Consider the following 6427-nt stretch of genomic DNA (forward strand, 5'->3'; position numbering starts at 1 on the left):
GTGGTAAAGAAATTGGCATGTTTGACGAACGTTTTGACACACACCCCTCACAAACCGGAGCAACTCGCTAGAAGGTTCGTGTTTCCGAGAGGGAACAATGCATGTTTGCTGACGGATGGGAGATAGCTTCCTCTTACGGCCTTCAAATTTTTTTCCTATGTTTAACGTGCACTAATACAATTGTCATGTGAAAAATTCTAATTTTTCAGCGATCATTTGACCTTTTAAAGAAATTTAAGTGATTTTCTAACCATTTAATGACCGTAATTCAAATTTGAACTACATCTACATGCAATACCTAACCAAAGCAGTTTGAAAAATCATATTTTGTATACTTGTGTGCGAGTTAAAAAATCATCAAATGATGTAAATATCTGGTGTTCAAAAAAGAAAATGTAAAGATCTGGCAAGACAACCGGCCCCCACACAATTAGCACTCTATCTCGCGGCTCGATGTTTGGTAGGTGATTGGTAGGGATCATTAATCAGACACTGTTCTGTATTGGAAACCGTCAGCTATTATGTTCACACACGGATTGGCTGCGGGAATTGTGTATAATTAACACTACAGTACTCGTAAATTCAGGCGACCGGCGTGTGTACTATCCCCGTTGATCTAGATTCCGGCCGCCAATAAATACTATCTTGCTCACGCCGTCCCGCCGGCATTCTCATCTACATCCTCCCCTCGCTCGCCCCTCTCTCTCTCTCTCTCTCAAATCTCTGCCATGGCGCTGCCGGTCTACCCACACGCTAATGAGGAGTCGCCGCCCTCCAAGAACGCTCACTCGATTAGCAGCGACGAGGACCCCTACATGCCGCCTGACGAGGTTGTGCCAGACCCCCCAACTTTGGATTGGTTTTGGGGCCAGTACAATCTTTGTATGTGGAATTCACTATCGCCGGCTAAGAAAGCCAGGCAAGTGGCATTCAAGAAGGAGATGGCGGAGGAGGAAGCCTGGTACCAGGCAGCCTGTGAAGCCCATGATGCCGCCTAGAAAAAGGAGGCGGTGGAGCTTTGGGGGCGGGCTCGTCATCGTGCCGAGGAGGTGTGCGAAGACGGGTACTTCACGAGGAAGGTCATAGGCGCTGGGCTCCTCGTCCCTGCGTGGGGGTGGGCTGATAAGCTCCAGCGTGCCACCGATGAGGAGCTCCGGTGGGCGCCCAACGAAATGGCAAGATCGGCCGCGCGCGTTCGCCAGCAAGAGGCAGATCGGTACGTCAAGCGCTGCGAGGTAGAGGAGTCGGAGTACTGCCTCCGCACTCATAAGACACCGCGCACGAGGGAGCTGCTAGTGAGGGGCTGCCAAAATACTGTCCCCATGAGGGATTATTAGTTTTAGTATTTATCGTTTTCAATTTTATGCATTGTACCTAGTAGTTAAGTATCGTCACGTATATGTGATGATATTATATATATATATATTGTGATGATGTAATGAACAATTAATATATATATATATATATATATATATATTATGAATTCCATTTTCTATCTATTTTTGTATACAAATTTGAATCTAGATATTATCATCCACATATACATAATGGAAAGCATATATACACACACAGAAACAGAACATATAAGAATGGAAAACAGAGTACACACATTGAAACAGAGCAATAAACAGAGCAATACTATGATTGCTGTGAATACATAGCTATCCACGTGGAAACGACTTTTCAAAATAAAACACGTCCATGAGACCATGACCAGCAGACCTAGCCTAGGGTAGCTCTTGGCTCTGCCTGAACTCGTGCAGGTGTTCGTCCAAGCGGTCGACATACTCGCGGTACATTTGGAGCGCGATCTCGAGCTCCAAGTTGGCTATTACATCGGAGATCACCAGCTCGAGGATGCGACGGCCATGTTCCTCTACTGCGCCCAGGTGGACACCTGGGCCAAGAAGGTGGTCGAGACTACGGACCAACGCGTTGGTATCCAGCGGGCCGCGGACAAGGTGAACACCGGTACCCATGCAAACGGCGCGGCGGGCGTCCGGTGCAAGTACGACCCGCCCGACCTATGGTGCAAGTACGACGCTGAGGGCCTCTGCCCACTCTTGGCAAGGAATGGGGATACCGACGGGACGTGTACCCAGCTGCGACGCCGTGTCGACAGCAGGAAAGCGCCGCTTGATCTGCTTTGCTTTGCGACGCGCCGTGCCTCTCGCTCTGCGGCGCTCCAACGGTCTCACCGTGCGGCGAGCCGCAGCCTATCGGTGCTAACATGCCTATCTTGATCCGCGGCGCTCAAGCACCATAAGCCAAAGGTCTGCTCAACCCTGGCGATGACGCGTGATACGTCTCCAACGTATCTATAATTTTTTATTGCTCCATGCTATATTATCTACTGTTTTGGGCAATATTGGGCTTTATTATCCACTTTTATATTACTTTTGGGACTAACCTATTAACCGGAGGCCCAGCCCAGATTTGATGTTTTATGCCTATTTCAGTGTTTTGAAGAAAAGGAATATCAGACGGAGTCAAAACGGAACGAAATCAGCTGGAGAAGTTATTTTTGGAAGGAAACACACCTGATGGACTTGGACCCCACGTAAGAAGATACGGGAGCTGCCCACGAGGGTGGGGGGGGGTGCGCCCACCCCCTAGGGCGCGCCCCCTGTCTCGTGGGGCCCTCGTGGCTCCCCTGATGTACCTCCTGCACCCATATATATCTACGTGACCTAAAACTTCCATAACGCAACATAGATCGGGAGTTCCACCGCCAGAAGCCTCCGTAGCCACCAAAAGTCAATCGGGACCCTGTTCCGGCACCCTGCCAGAGGGGGGAACCCTCACCGGTGGCCATCTTCATCATCCCGGTGCTCTCCATGACGATGAGGGAGTAGTTCTCCCTCGGGGCTGAGGGTATGTACCAGTAGCTATGTGTTTGATCTCTCTCTCTCTCTCGTGTTCTTGATTTGGCACGATCTTGATGTATCGCAAGCTTTGCTATTATAGTTGGATCTTATGTTTCTCCTCCCCCTCTTCTCTCTTGTAATGAATTGAGTTTCCTCTTTGAAGTAATCTATCGGATTGAGTCTTTAAAGATTTGAGAACACTTGATGTATGTCTTGCCGTGGATATCTGTGGTGACAATGGGATACCACGTGCCACTTGATGTATGTTTTGGTGATCAACTTGCGGGTTTTGTGACATTGGGAACCTATGCATAGGGGTTGGCACACATTTTCGTCGTGATTCTCCGATAGATCTTTGGGGCACTCTTTGAGGTCCTTTGTGTTCGTTGAATAGATGAATTTGAGATTGTGTGACGCATATCGTATAATCATACCCACGGATACATGAGGTGACATTGGAGTATCTAGGTGACATTAGGGTTTTGGTTGATTTGTGTCTTAAGGTGTTATTCTAGTACGAACTCTAGGGCTGTTTGTGATACTTATAGGAATAGCCCAACGGATTGATTGGAAAGAATAACTTTGAGGTGGTTTCGTACCCTACCATAATCTCTTTGTTTGTTCTCCGCTATTAGTGACTTTGGACTGACTCTTTGTTGCATGTTGATGGATAGTTATGTGATCCAATTATGTTAGTATTGTTGAGGGAACTTACACTAGCGAAAGTATGAACCCTAGGCCTTATTTCCACGCATTGCAATATCATTTACGCTCACTTTTATCATTCGTTAACTTGCTGTTTTTATAATTTCAGATTACAAATACCTTTATCTACTATCCATATACCACTTGTTTCACCATCTCTTCGCCGAACTAGTGCACCTATACAATTTACCATTGTATTGGGTGTTTTGGGGACACAAGAGACTCTTTGTTATTTGGTTGCAGGGTTGCTTGAGAGAGACCATCTTCATCCTACGCCTCCTACGGATTGATAAACCTTAGGTCATCCACTTGAGGGAAATTTGCTACTGTCCTACAAACCTCTGCACTTGGAGGCCCAACAACGTCTACAAGAAGAAGGTTGTGTAGTAGACATCAAGCTCTTTTCTGGCGCCGTTGCCAGGGAGGTGAGTGCTTGAAGGTATATCTTAAGATCTTGCAATCGAGTCTTTTAGTTTCTTGTTTTACCACTAGTTTAGTTTATAAAAGAAAACTAGAAAAAATGGAATTGAGTTTGTCTCATACTCTTCACCTTTTTAATATCTTTCGTGAGTATGATGGAAAGGATAATTGTGCTCAAGTGCTAGAAGAAGAAATCTATAAAATGTTTGGCACTAAATACTTGAATGATGAGCATGATTGCAATGTTGTTAGTATGAATTCCTTGAATATCTATGATGCTAATGATATGCAAAGCCACAAGCTTGGGGAAGCTATGTTTGATGAAGATGATATTTTTTGTCCCCAAGCTTTGATGAGCAAATTTATTATGATGAAAGCATGCCTCCTATCTATGATGATTATTTTGATGACACGTTTGCTTTAAAGAATAATGATAACCATGAAACTTGTCATCTTGGTCTTAATTTTCAATCACATATAGTTATTTTGTTGAGTTTGCTCCCACTACTATTCATGAGAAGAATTTTGCTTATGTGGAGAGTAGTAAATTTTGCATGCTTGTAGATCATGAAAAGAATGCTTTAGGTGCTGGTTATATTGTTGGATTCATTCATGATGCTACTGAAAATTATTATGGGGGAGGAATATATGCTTGTAGGAATTGCAATAATATCAAGCTTCCTCTCTATGTGCTTAAAGTTTTGAAGTTATGCTTGTTTTACCTTCCTATGCAAGTTGATTCTTGTTCCCATAAGTTGTTTGCTCACAAAATCCCTATGCATAGGAAGTGGGTTAGACTTAAATGTGCTAGTCATATTCTTTATGATGCTCTCTTTATGTTCAATTCTTATCTTTTATGTGAGCATGATTGAAATCATCATGCCTAGCAAGGGGCGTTAAACGATAGCGCTTGTTGGGAGGCAACCCAATTTTATTTTAGCTCCTTTATTTTTTTCCTGTTTAGTAACAAATAATTCATCTAGCCTCTGTTTAGATGTGGTTTTATGCTTTTAATTAGTGTTTGTGCCAGGTAGAACCTTTGGGAAGACTTGGGGAAAGTCTTGTTGATCATGCTGTAAAAAAACAGAAACTTTAGCACTCACGAGAACTGCTGCCATTTTTATTTGGAGAGTGATATTTAGTTAAATATTTTTTCAGGTGATTAATAGATAAATTCCTCAGGTCTAGAAATTTATTTGAGAATTTTATGAGTTCCATAAGTATACGTTTGATCCAGATTACTACAGACTGTTCTGTTTTTGACAGATTCTGTTTTTCATGTGTTGTTTACTTATTTTGATGAATCTATGGCTAGTAAAATAGTTTATAAACCATATATAAGTTGGAATACAGTAGGTTTAACACCAATATAAATAAAGAATGAGTTCACTACAGTACCTTGAAGTGGTGATTTATTTTCTTATACTAACGGAGCTTACAAGTTTTCTGTTAAGTTTTGTGTTGTGAAGTTTTCAAGTTTTGGGTAAGGATTCGATGGATTATGGAATAAGGAGTGGAAAGAGCCTAAGCTTGGGGATGCCCAAGGCACCCCAAGGTAATATTCAAGGATAGCCAAGAGCCTAAGCTTGGGGATGCCCCGGAAGGCATCCCCTCTTTCGTTTTCGTTCATCGGTAACTTTATTTGGAGCTATATTTTTATTCGCCGCATGATATGTGTTTTGCTTGGAGCATAAATTTATTTTGTTAGGATTTGCTTGCTGTTATTTATAATAATGTTTGCATCTTTTATTTCAATAAAAGTGGCATTGATAGCCTTTACTATGCCTATGTTACAAGTATACATGTTGCTGTTTGAAAACAGAAAGTTCACCGCTGTTGCAATAATTCCCTAGAAAAGTAAGAATGTGATAAAGTGTTGAAACCATTTGCATATTAAGATCTGATAAATTTACTACAGTGGGAATTTTCTTTCATAATTTTTGGAGTTAGGGAAGTATGGATGTTGCAGCATTCTTTACAGACTATCCTGTTTAGGCAGATTGCTGTTATGTTTGCATTGTTTGCATATGTTTGCTTCTTTAATGATTCTATTTGAGGATAGGACTATTAAATATGCAGAGACATTTAGTATTCAATGTTGAATAGTAATTTTAGTGGTTTGCTACAGTAGAGTATGATAAGGCTTTTCCAATGGTTTATACTAACTTATCTCACGAGTCCTTGTTGAGTTTTGTGTGGATGAAGCTTTTGAGATTTAGGGAGACCGTGATATGAGAGGAATTAAGGAGACACAAAAGCTAAAGCTTGGGGATGACCAAGGCACCCCAAGATAATATTTCAAGAAGTCTCAAGCATCTAAGCTTGGGGATGCCCCAGTTGGCATCCCACCTTTCTTCTTCAACAATTATCGGTTAGTATCGGTTGATCCTAAGTTTTTGCTTCTTCACATGATGTTTGCCATTCTTAGAATGTCA

Source organism: Triticum aestivum, chromosome 2A, assembly GCF_018294505.1.
Source record: "Triticum aestivum cultivar Chinese Spring chromosome 2A, IWGSC CS RefSeq v2.1, whole genome shotgun sequence".
Classification (NCBI taxonomy): Eukaryota; Viridiplantae; Streptophyta; class Magnoliopsida; order Poales; family Poaceae; genus Triticum; species Triticum aestivum.